We start from the raw sequence: 12798 nt of genomic DNA, 5'->3' as shown, positions 1-12798 counted from the left end.
TTTACACAACGCCCTATTAAGTGACTTTACACAACGCCCTATTAAGTGACTTTACACAACGCCCTATTAAGTGACTTTACACAACGCCCTATTAAGTGACTTTACACAACGCCCTATTAAGTGACTTTACACAACGCCCTATTAAGTGACTTTACACAACGCCCTATTAAGTGACTTTACACAACGCCCTATTAAGTGACTTTACACAACGCCCTATTAAGTGACTTTACACAACGCCCTATTAAGTGACTTTACACAACACCCTATTAAGTGACTTTACACAACGCCCTATTAAGTGACTTTACACAACACCCTATTAAGTGACTTTACACAACGCCCTATTAAGTGACTTTACACAACGCCCTATTAAGTGACTTTACACAACGCCCTATTAAGTGACTTTACACAACGCCCTATTAAGTGACTTTACACAACGCCCTATTAAGTGACTTTACACAACGCCCTATTAAGTGACTTTACACAACACCCTATTAAGTGACTTTACACAACGCCCTATTAAGTGACTTTACACAACACCCTATTAAGTGACTTTACACAACGCCCTATTAAGTGACTTTACACAACGCCCTATTAAGTGACTTTACACAACGCCCTATTAAGTGACTTTACACAACACCCTATTAAGTGACTTTACACAACGCCCTATTAAGTGACTTTACACAACACCCTATTAAGTGACTTTACACAACACCCTATTAAGTGACTTTACACAACACCCTATTAAGTGACTTTACACAACACCCTATTAAGTGACTTTACACAACACCCTATTAAGTGACTTTACACAACGCCCTATTAAGTGACTTTACACAACACCCTATTAAGTGACTTTACACAACACCCTATTAAGTGACTTTACACAACGCCCTATTAAGTGACTTTACACAACACCCTATTAAGTGACTTTACACAACGCCCTATTAAGTGACTTTACATTGGGGTTTCCATTTTTTTGTCCACTCCCTGTAGGTGACAGTTTGCTGCCGCTGAGGTGGTTCTTGTGCCGTCTGCTAATTGTAAATCCTCTGCCTGTAGTTTGCATGCTGAGGGTGGAATGTGTGATATAGTTTTATTTTAATAGTATCAACTTGTGTTGAAGTATTAAAGGATACCCTGATTTTATTTGAACTCATTTTATATACACTCAAATCTTGTATTGAATTAAAGCTGTTAGAACACTTGTTCCTATTTGAGAGAGCGGTGAATAGAGATGCTAGATTGGCCACTGCTGTATACTTCTTATATTGTATTACTTTTAGATCCCCTGTATTGCACTTTAACTGAGTCAAAATGCTGCTCTGACTGGAAACCATTTCATGAGATACTTGCTACTTTAAGGCTGCTAGCAATAATTGTGTAATTGTGATAAACTTTGTGAATAAACAGGTAACCGGTGTCTGAGGCAGATAGTTTAACTTTTTTTTCCACCTAGTTGTTATATTAGTCAGGCAGGCTATTTTGTGCGCCAGCACGAAACGCCAGCAAACCGAAGAGCCTCGCAACAAAAGAGCCGGGAGTCTAGCTGTGGGAGTCCAGCAAGGGGAGGCCTGCGCCGAGACGCTGTTGGAAAAGATCCAAACCTAGCAGCGCTCTGGAAGACGCCATCTACTAGTCAAGTCTGTACCCCCCCACCCCCCCCCAACCGCTCCCATTCCCACTGTGCCTATTTGTCTCGCCTGTCCTGCTATGACTGTCCCTCACATCCCTGTTCTGTCCTCTCATCCTCGTCCTCTGCCCTCTCTCCACCGCTGCTCCTCCAACCCCTCTAACCTCATCCCTCTGCCTCTCCCCCCCTCTCGCACACTCTCTGGTGCACTCTGGAACTGTCAATCTTCTGCTAACAAAGCTGATTTCATCTCTGCCTTTGCCTCCCACCTCTCTCTCGATTTCCTTGCTCTCACTGAAACCTGGCTGTCCCCTGATAACACTGTAACTCCTGCCGTCCTGTCCTCTCTCTACGTCCTGTCACATACCCCGCGTCTCACTGGACTGGGAGGTGGGATGGGTCTTCTCCTCTCTCCCTCTTTACTCTTTTCTGTCCCCTCCAACCTCTCCTCACTCTCTGTTAACACCTTTGAATTTCATGCTGTCCAACTAACCTCTCCCTGTCAACTTTAGCTCACTTTCTGGATGAACTCGACTATCTACTCTCCTCCCTCCCCTCTCTGTCTACCCCAACTGTCCTGTTAAGTGATTTCAATATCCATCTCTCCAACCCCAGCCACTCCCCTCCACCCTCTCTGTCACCTCCCTGGACCTCTCTGATCACTATTTCATCTCTTTTTCTCTGTCTCTACCCTCTCCCTCCTACCTTTCCTCTCCAAAACCCTCGAGCGGGCTGTACACCGCCAGCTCTCTGCTTTCCTGTCCAACCACTCTCTGCTCGACCCTCTCCAATCTGGCTTCCACTATGCTCACTCCACTAAAACAGCCCTCCTATCTGTCACCAACTCACTAAACTCTGTCCGAGCTGCCTCTCTCTCCTCTGTCCTCTCTGAGCTCTCTGCTGCCTTTGACACTGTCGATCACTCTATTCTACTATCCTCTCTCGCTGACCTGGGAATCTCTGGCACTGCTCTGGCCTGGTTCTCCTCCTACCTCTCCAACCGCACTTACCAGGTAACCTGGTGTGGAGCAACCTCCACACTTCGCCCTCCCTCAACAGGAGTCCCCCAAGGGTCAGTCGGGTCCTCTCCTGTTCTCTCTGTACACCCACTCCCTGGGCCCCCTCATCGCATCCTATGGTTTCTCATACCATTTCTATGCTGATGATGCTCAGATTTTCCTCTCCTTCCCCACCTCTGACTCCACCATCCCCTCCCATATCTCTACCTGTCTGTCTGCTATCTCCTCCTGGATGCACTCGCATCACCTCAAACTCAACCTCTCTAAATCTGACCTCCTTTTCTTTCCCTCCTCCTCCTCCCCCTCTGATCTCTCTATCTCTGTTCTACAACACTCTCTCCCTCCTCCTCAGCTAAGCACCTCAGAGTCACCCTGGACCCCTGCCTCTCTTATTCCCAGCACATCTCCACTCTGGCACGCACTTGCCGATTCTTCCTGAGCAACATCCGAAGAATCCGACCCTTCCTCACCAACTACGCCACCCAGCTCCTGGTCCAGGCCCTGGTACTCTCCTGCCTAGACTACTACAACTCTCTCCTCAATAAGCTAGTAACAACCAAACGAGCAAGATGGGCTGAATGGCCTCCTCTCGTTTGTAAACTTTCTTATGTTCTTATGTTCTTATGTCAGGACTGCTCAGTCCCTGACCACCTTCCGGCGCCTCCTCAAGACTCACCTCTTCAGACAGCACCTGTAGAAACTCCTCTTTTTTCCCTCTGGACACTTATCACTCTTCCTTAATGCGCTTTACTTGCTCTTATCTGCTCCCTAATTTACTGCATTTAATCCTGTACTTCAGAGTACTGTAATCTGTCAAGTGTTATTTAATCTGTAGTATTTTGTATTTAATTATATCCTGATGTAACTAGCACTGACACTGATATCTGCTCCGTTATTGAATCGTATTTTGTCATATACTTGTACTTGCATTGTATTTTTTCTTGCTCTTAATTGTATTAATACTTGATTCTTGAAATGTATTTTTGTTTACGACTGTAAGTCACCCTGGATAAGGGCGTCTGCTAAGAAATAAATAACAATAATAATAATAATAATAATAATAATGATAATAATAATAATAGTAATATGCTGGGTACACTGTGGAAACACAAGCACGTTCACTACATCCATACAGAACCTGTGTGCACCTGTGTTTAGTTAGGCTATTGTTTTAATTAATGGACAGTGCAAACTCCATGCCGTGACTGTGTATTCTAAATCTGCCCTGCTTAAGTATAGTTTTCCACCTGTATTTAATAAAACGATGTTCATTGCTCGACATAATAGTGTGGTCTAGTTTATTTTCCTTCTGGTATTCTGCCTGGCTGAACCAACCCTGATCAGAACCAGTGCCCCTCCCGGGTGCTACATACCTATTTCATTAAAAAAAAAAAAAAAAACTAGCTAAGGGCCTCCCGTGTGGCGCATCCAGTAAAAGTGTTCTGCATGGAGTGCAGGATGCGCCCTACAGCCTGGAGATCACAGGTTCGAATTCAGGTTATGTCATTGCCGACTGTGACCGGGGGTTCCTAGGGGGCGACACACAATTGGCTGAGCGCTGCCTGGGTAGGGAGGGATAAGGGTGGCGGCGGAGCAGTGAGACGAGGATACAGGTAATAACTGGGGAGAAAAACAGGGGTTAAAAAATTGGTGATAACTAAATTTATAAAGAAAACAAAATAATAATAATTTGAATGCAATAGTTCTACGGATAAATGAATGCAATATAACAACTATGTCAGATATTGAAGCAGGTCATATATTTATAGTCTATTTGTCTGATTATAACACTCACCAGAATACAGGAGGCTGTATGGTCCAGTGGTTAAAGAAAAGGGCTCGTAACCAGGAGGTCCCCGGTTCAAATCCCACCTCAGCCACTGACCCATTGTGTGATACTGAGCAAGTCACTTCACCTCCTTGTGCTCCATCTTTCGGGTGAGACGTAGTTGTAAGTGACTCTGCAGCTGATGCATAGTTTCCACACTCCAGTTTCTGTAAGTTGCCTTGGATAAAGGCGTCTGCTAAATAAACAAATAATAATAATACCACAGCCAAGTAAGTTAATGCTCTTTCTATAAAAGCTTCTCCAGAAACAGGTGGAGAGTCGGAGACTGTGCTGGGGTGTCTGGGGGAGTGGCCTCAATCGTTGCATTGTGGGGTATTTGTATTTGTGTTATTTGATTTGTATTTGTGTTTTTTTAATTTGTATTGATGTTTTTTGATTTGTAATGGCTTTATTTGATTTGTTTTTGTGTTATTTGATTTCCATTTCTTGATTTGTATTTGTGTTTTTCACTTCAGGCCACCGTTTTGGATTTCGAGGTGGCCACCCAGACCACGGGACAATGAGAGAGGAAGGACCACAACAAGTACAAATCAAATGTTTTTATTTTCCATCACACAATACTGAACAACAACACAGCAGAAATCAATTTAGACTAACAGCCACAAGGGGTCCAGGGTCTAATAGAAAAGACAATATAAAACAAAATAATATTTAATACTTTAAACAGCCGCTATTATTCCTAAAACTATAAATACAAATCTCAATTTTACACTATTAATTTCTAAAATATTGATATAATTATCTTTATTCTATTTACATTTGCCCTAGCATTAATTCCTTATCATACACATTATTATAATTTTAACTACTAACTAAATACTTCTCCCTGTCTAACTACAAGCAGTGCAAGCGATATATCACAGAATGCAGAAGACTTGCACCCGAGTCTCTGTAGCATCATTAGACTTTGTTTCTTGAAGTGTCCAAAACCAAGTCCATTTAATCCAGTTGGGTCTTAGGAATGACACAGTCCAAGCCTTGCCTCCCGCGCTGTAATCTGTACACTGGCAGTCCTGTGACCCTGGAAATAGAGCCACTGTAGTATCTGTATAACTAGAATTGAAGTCTCTGGACCTGGCATGCTGGTCATGCAAATCTTTCTGCTTTGCTTACTTAGACTCCACTCTAGCTCTGAGGTCTGGCTGCAACAAATCTAAATGTGATCTCAGCTTCCTCCCCATCAGTAATTCAGCAGGTGACAGTCCCGGAGTGGTTTGAAGATGCGTGGTAAGGTGCGGTCTGTACATGTCGGATTCCATTTTTCTGGAACTCCTGGAACGTTGCCGTTGTAAATGTTGTGCCGTTGTCAGTGACAACCACATCAGGTAAACCATGCATAGCACAAACCTGATGCAACTTCTCAATGGTGGTTTGAGCAGTCATGCAGTTCATAGAATGTACATCTATCCATTTTGAATAAGGATCCACAATGACTAGGAACATGCAACCCATGGAAGCAAAGTCTATATGAAGCCTAGACAAGTGTGGCTTGGCCATTCCCAGGGGTGTAATGGGGCCTGTGCTGCTGTCTTCTGGCTACTTTGGCACTCTGCACATAACTTGACCTTTTCCTCTAGACTTTTATCCATGTTTGGCCACCACATGAAACTTTGGACTAAGCTTTTCATGCGTGAAATTCCAGGGTGGGCTTCGTGCAGTTCAACCAAGACTTGAGGGTGTCCTGGGGGTGGCACCACTACATGTGACCCCCACTATGCTTAACTCATCCTTATGCACAAAGTAAGGCTTTAAATCACTGTCTTCTACGTTATCTGACCAACCTTGTAGAAGGAATTTCTTTACTCGTGACATCACTGGATCCCCTCTGTCCACAGCTTGATCTGCTTTGCATTCACTGGTGACCCTGCAAGACTATGGTATCCCCATATCCCCAGGTAGCGGTGTACAGGCAGGTTTGTCAGGAAGGGCAAGCGACTCAGGGCATCGGCGTTAGCATTGTTCTTGCCAGCCTTATATACAATTGTATACTGTAGGCTGATAAAGTAAGTGCCCAGCGTTGAATTCGTGCTGAAGCCATGGGCGATATGGCTTTTGTCTCATTAAATAAGCTCATTAGTGGCTTATGGTCTGAGCAAATGGTAAATGGCCTTTCATACAAGTACTGGTTAAATTTCTTCACACCAAACACAATTGCTAGCCCTTCCTTATCGAGCTGGGATTAGTCTTTCTCCACCATGGTAAGTGTACGTGATGCAAAACCAACAGGTTTTTCAGATCCATCTTCCATCAGATGAGACAGTACAGCTCCAATGTCATACGGAGAGGCATCACAGGATAGAATAAGCTCCTTCTTTGAGTCAAAATGAACAAGTAAGTATGCTGACTGTAGCAGTTCCTTGGCTTCGTTGAAGGCCTTGTCATGAGCTGTCCTCCAGTGCCATGGAGTGTGCTCGTGCAGCTGGTACAGTGGCGCTAGTACAGTTCAGACAGAAACTTCCCATAGTAATTAACCACACCAAGAAATGATTTCAGTTCTGAGATATTTCTTGGTGGTGGAGCTTCTTTGACAGCTCTCACTTTATCTTCCATGGGGCAGAGACCTTGGGCAGTGATCTGGTACCATAAGTAAGTCACATTTGGTGCTTGGAAGGTACAGTTTCTGATTTTTAATCTCAGTCCTGCTCCTTAACACATGCTCCAGATTGTCCAGGTGCTCCCTTTCACTGGTTCCAGTTATCAAGATATCATCTAAATAGACAGCAACGTGGGGTATTCCTTGTAAGAGGTTGTCAATTGTCCTCTGAAAAATGGCTGGCGCGGATGACATTCCAAACAGTAAGCGATTGCACTTGAACAGTCCACGGTGTGTGCTGACGGTAACAAACTGTTTTGACTCCTCTTCCACTAACAGCTGCTGGTACGCATGGCTCATGTCAAGCTTTGTGAAAGGTTTCCCTCCAGCTAGTGTGGCAAAGGGTAAACATCCATCTTTGATGCCTGGTTTATAGTCAATTTCTAATCTCCGCAAATGGGAACAGTACCGACACTTCTGAGCACAATTGGAGCTGCCCAGTATGAAAACTACCGGTTCAATAATCCCTGCATGCTGCAACCTGTCCAGCTCTTCTTCCACCTAGCCCTTCATTGCATATGGTACTGGCCTGGGTTTAAAAAAATGGGGTGGAACATGCAAGTCCACAAATAACTGCACAGTCTCCTTACGAAGTGTGCCCAGCTCATCTTTGAACACAGGTAACTCTGCAGAACATCGTGGAACCTGGTTGCCTGAATGTGCTTGATTTCACCCCAGTCAAGCTGTATTTTCTGTAGCCAATTTTGTCCCAGCCTGCTTGGCCCTTCACCTTGAACTATAGAAGTGGTAATCTGGCTTGCTGTATTTTGTATTTTACATCAACATCCAGAGCTCCTAACAGTTTGATGGCTTCTCCAGTGTATGTACGCAGCAAGACATGTGTCTCTGTAAGCGCTGGTGCCTGACTGGAACTCCAGGTTTCACGGTAAGTGTGCTCACTTATGACAGATGCTGAGGCTCCTGTATCAATCTCCATTTTAAACTCTTTATTGTTAACCTTAACACTGGCACACATTGGCTCTACACGGTGTTCACTCAGGTTAAACATAGTATAGGAACACTCCTGCTCTTGCTAGGGGGTGTGCTGTCTGGGGTTTCTTTGACTTAAACTGTCCAGACTTTGCTTTGTCCATCTTGCCTTTGCACGTCTTAGCAATCTGTCTCTTCTTGTTACAGTTATTCCATACTGGTTCTTTAAATGTGCAGCTGCTTGCATGGTGGGTGCCGCCACACCTGTAGCACTCTGCTTGCATGGTGGGTGCCTCCACACCTGTAGCACTCTGCTTGCATGGTGTGTACCTCCACTCCTGTAGCACTCTGCTTGCATGGTGCGTGCCTCCACACATGTAGCACTCTGCTTGCATGGTGCGAGCCTCCACACCTGTAGCACTCTGCTTGCAGGGTGCGTGCCTCCACACCTATAGCACTCTGCTTGCATGGTGCATGCATTCACACCTGTAGCACTCTGCTTGCATGGTGCGTGCCTCCAGACCTGTAGCACTCTGCTTGCATGGTGCATGCATTCACACCTGTAGCACTCTGCATGCATGGTGCGTGCCTCCAGAACTGTAGCACTCTGCTTGCATGGTGTGTGCCTCCACACCTGTAGCACTCTGCTTGCATGGTGTGTGCCTCCACACCTGTAGCACTCTGCGAGAGGCTCGAGACAAGATCAAGAGCAGAGTGGAGCGTGGAGCGAGAGGCGAGACGAGATCAAGAGCAGAGTGGAGCGTGGAGTGAGAGGCGAGACGAGATCAAAAGCAGAGTGGAGCGTGGAGTGAGAGGCAAGACGAGATCAAGAGCAGAGTGGAGCGTGGAGTGAGAGGCAAGACGAGATTGAGTAGCAGAGTTGAGCGTGGAGTGAGAGGCTCCAGACAAGATCAAGTAACATAGTGGAGCGTGGAGTGAGAGGCGAGACAAGATCAATAGCAGAGTGTAGCGTGGAGTGAGAGGCGAGACGAGATTGAGTAGAAGAGTTGAGCGTGGAGTGAGAGGCTCCAGACAAGATCAAGTAGCAGAGTGGAGCGTGGAGTGAGAAACGAGACGGGATCAAGAGCAGAGTGCCAGGCAGGGTTTACCTCGTGTTTCTTCTTTACCATGTACATGGGTTTATTTATGTATATGATTTTGCACTGTTTAGTTTTGTACTTTGGATATGTGTGGTATTTAGTATGAATAGATTTTCACTTCTATGATTTGTATTGCACTAGATATTGTAGAGATGAAATCCTGTTGTGTCATAATCCTTGTGCTGACGATTATTACATTGCCTGCTGTAATTAACTTCTATGACACTGGAATTTAATATATTGTAGCGTTTCACAGGAAGCAGAAAACAGAGCGATGCTGGTTCCTTTTTCAAATCCTTTGTCTTTATTTATTTCTCTGGACTCTTTCTCAGCACCCAGACCAGAGACCACAGCTCTGTCAGCAACACAGGATTCACACACAGGAACACAGCAACAGTGGCACCCAGCACAACAACCACCCGTCTGAACAGCTCTGCAGCGCCTTCTTATAGGCTTAACCCTCCCCTTTATGCAAATAGATAACCAGGCTTCAGACACATCCCATTGGCTCTCAGCCGCACACCAGGACCAATGGGCACAGACAGACAAACAACAACCAATAAGGACGCACAGATAAGAACCAATTCAATTCCATCCCTTCATGTAAAAACAAGACTAGTTGTAATTTCTCCAGGGTAGCCCCAAAACTATTTGGGAAAGAGTGCGGGAGATGGCGGGAGAGGGATGGAGATGGAAAGAGGGATGGGGAGATGGAGAGGGAGGGAGATGGGGATGGGGAGAGGGAGAGATGGAGGGAGATGGGGAGATGGAGAGAGGTATGGGAAGAAGGAGAGAGATGGAGAGGGATGAAGATGGAGATGGGGAGAGGGAGATGGCGATGGTGAGATGGAGAGGGAGATGGGGAGAGAGGGAGTTGGAGATGGAGAGATATGGAGGGATATGGGGAGAGGGAGGCAGGGAGATGGGGAGAGGGAGGGATATGGAGGGAAGGAGATGGGGAGAGGGAGGGAGTGAGGGAGGGAGATAAGGAGAGGGAATGAGAGAGGGAGATGCGGACAGGGAGGGAGAGAGAAAGAGAGGTGGAGGGAGAGAGGGAGGGGAGAAAGGGAATGAATTGGGGAGAGGGAAAGGGAAGGAGAGGGGAAGGAGAGAGGGAGGGAGATGGAGAGAGGGGGTTGAGGGAGATGAAGAGGGAGATGGAGAGAGGGGGAGAGGGGGATGGGGAGAGGGAATGGGATAGAGAGAGGGAGCAGTAGGGACGGAGGGAGGGGGAGAGGGAATGGAATAGAGAGGGAGTGAGAGGGATGGGGAAATGGAGAGAGGAGGGACAGAGGGGGAAAAGGAGGTGGAGAGAGGGAGATGGGGAGAGGGAGAGGGAGAGGTAGAAAGGGGGAAAGGGAGGGAGAAGGGGAGATGGTGGGAGACGGAGATGGAGAGAGGGAGGGAGATGGAGAGAGGGCAGGAGATGGGGAGATGGGGAGAGGTAAAGGGATGGAGGTAGAGAGAGATGGGAGAGAGGGCGGTAGATGGGGAATGAGGTAGGGATGGAGGGGAGGGGGAGGGAGCGAAAGGGATGGAGAGTAGAGAGTGACATGAAGACGAGACTCCTGCAGGACCCACATAACCCATGGGATTCCCGCAGTACAGGAAAAAAAATGTGTTAAATTTGAAAGGGAGTGGGAATGGGATAGAGTGGGAGATAGGGAGAGTGACCGAGGGGGAAAGGGAGGGAGATGGAGAGAGGGAGGGGAATGGGATAGGGAGAGAGGGTGAGAGGGAGCGAGGAAGGGAGAGGGAGGGACGGAGGGAGTGAGGGAGGGGAGATGGGAATGGGATAGAGAGGGAGCGAGAAGGATGGAGAGAGGGAGAGAGAGGGAGGGAGGGGGAAAGAGAGGGAGAGAAGCCATACTAATGGGGGATTTCAACTTCCCCTGTATAAAATGGGAAAACCCGATGGGGGGCACTACGGACGAAATTGAAATGGTGGAAATGACAAATGACTGCTTCCTAACGCAATTTGTCAAGGCACCGACTAGAGGGGAAGCATGCCTTGACTTAGTCTTTTCAAATAATGAAGACAGAATAACTAAAACAGAGGTCAGAGAGCTATTGGCAAACTCAGACCACAACATGGTCTCATTTGAAATATTTTTTAAAACCCCAAAAGTAATGACTAAAGCTAAGGTTTACAATTCTAGAAAAGCAAACTACGAAGGTATGAAACAGAGACTAACAGAAGTAGATTGGAGTAAAATAGAGAAAACATCCACAGAAAAAGGATGGCTGTTTTTTAAAAATGTAGTACTAGAGTCACAAAACAATTACATCCCAAAAGTAGACAAATCTAAATCTAAAACAAAATGGCCAAAATGGTTTAATAGATCAATTAAAAAAAATATTCAGCGAAAAAAGGCACTTTACAGAGCGTTTAAAAGGGACCAAAAACAAAGTACACAGAAAGAGTACTTGGAACTGCAAACACAAGTCAAAAAGGAAGTTAGAAAGGCCAAGAGAGAGATAGAAATCAATATTGCTAAGGGGGCTAAAAACAAATCTCAAAATGTTTTTCCAATATTATAACAGCAAGAGAACATTCAAAGAGGAGGTTAAATGTCTAAGAGACACAAATGGCAAAATCATAGATGAATTAAAAAAATAGCAAATATATTAAATGATTACTTTTCACAGGTTTTTACAAAGGAGGACACGGACAACATGCCCCACGTGTCGACCTGTTCCTATCCAATTTTAAATAACTTTAGCATAACAGAGGCAGAAGTGTTAAAGGGACTAGGAGCTCTTAAAATAAACAAATCCCCTGGGCCAGATGAGATCCTCCCAAAAGTACTCAAAGAAATGAAAGAAGTTATTTACAAACCGCTAACCAAGATCATGCAACAGTCTCTTGACACAGGGGTTGTACCGACAGACTGGAAAATAGCAAACGTAATACCGATCCACAAAAAGGGAGACAATACCCAACCAGGTAACTACAGACCAGTAAGCCTGACTTCTATTATATGTAAACTTATGGAAACTATAATAAGATCCAAAATGGAAAATTACCTATATGGTAACAATATCCTGGGAGACAGCCAGCATGGTTTTAGGAAAGGGAGATCATGTCTAACTAACCTACTTGACTTTTTTGAGGATGCAACATTGAAAATGGATAACTGCAAAGCATACGACATGGTCTATTTAGATTTCCAGAAAGCTTTTGACAAAGTCCCGCATAAAAGATTAATTCTCAAACTGAACACAGTAGGGATTCAAGGAAATGCATGCACATTGATTAGGGAGTGGTTAACATGTAGAAAACAGAAAGTACTGATTAGAGGAGAAACCTCAAAATGGAGTGAGGTAACCAGTGGAGTACCACAGGGATCAGTATTAGGTCCTCTGCTATTCCTAATCTACACTAATGATTTAGATTCTGGTATAGTAAGCAAACTCGTTAAATTTGCAGACGACACAAAAACAGGAGGAGTGGCAAACACTGTTGAAGCAGCAAAGGTCATTCAAAATGATCTAGACAGCATTCAGAACTGGGCAGACACATGGCAAATTACATTTAATAGAGAAAAGTGTAAAGTATTGCATGCAGGCAATACAAATGTGCATTATAAACATCTTATGGGAGATACTGAAATTGAAGAAGGAATCTATGAAAAAGACCTAGGAGTTTATGTTGACTCAGAAATGTCTTCATCTAGACA

Source organism: Acipenser ruthenus, chromosome 38 (genome assembly GCF_902713425.1).
Source record: "Acipenser ruthenus chromosome 38, fAciRut3.2 maternal haplotype, whole genome shotgun sequence".
In the NCBI taxonomy this organism is placed as follows: Eukaryota; Metazoa; Chordata; class Actinopteri; order Acipenseriformes; family Acipenseridae; genus Acipenser; species Acipenser ruthenus.
This window is presented reverse-complemented; position numbering follows the sequence as displayed.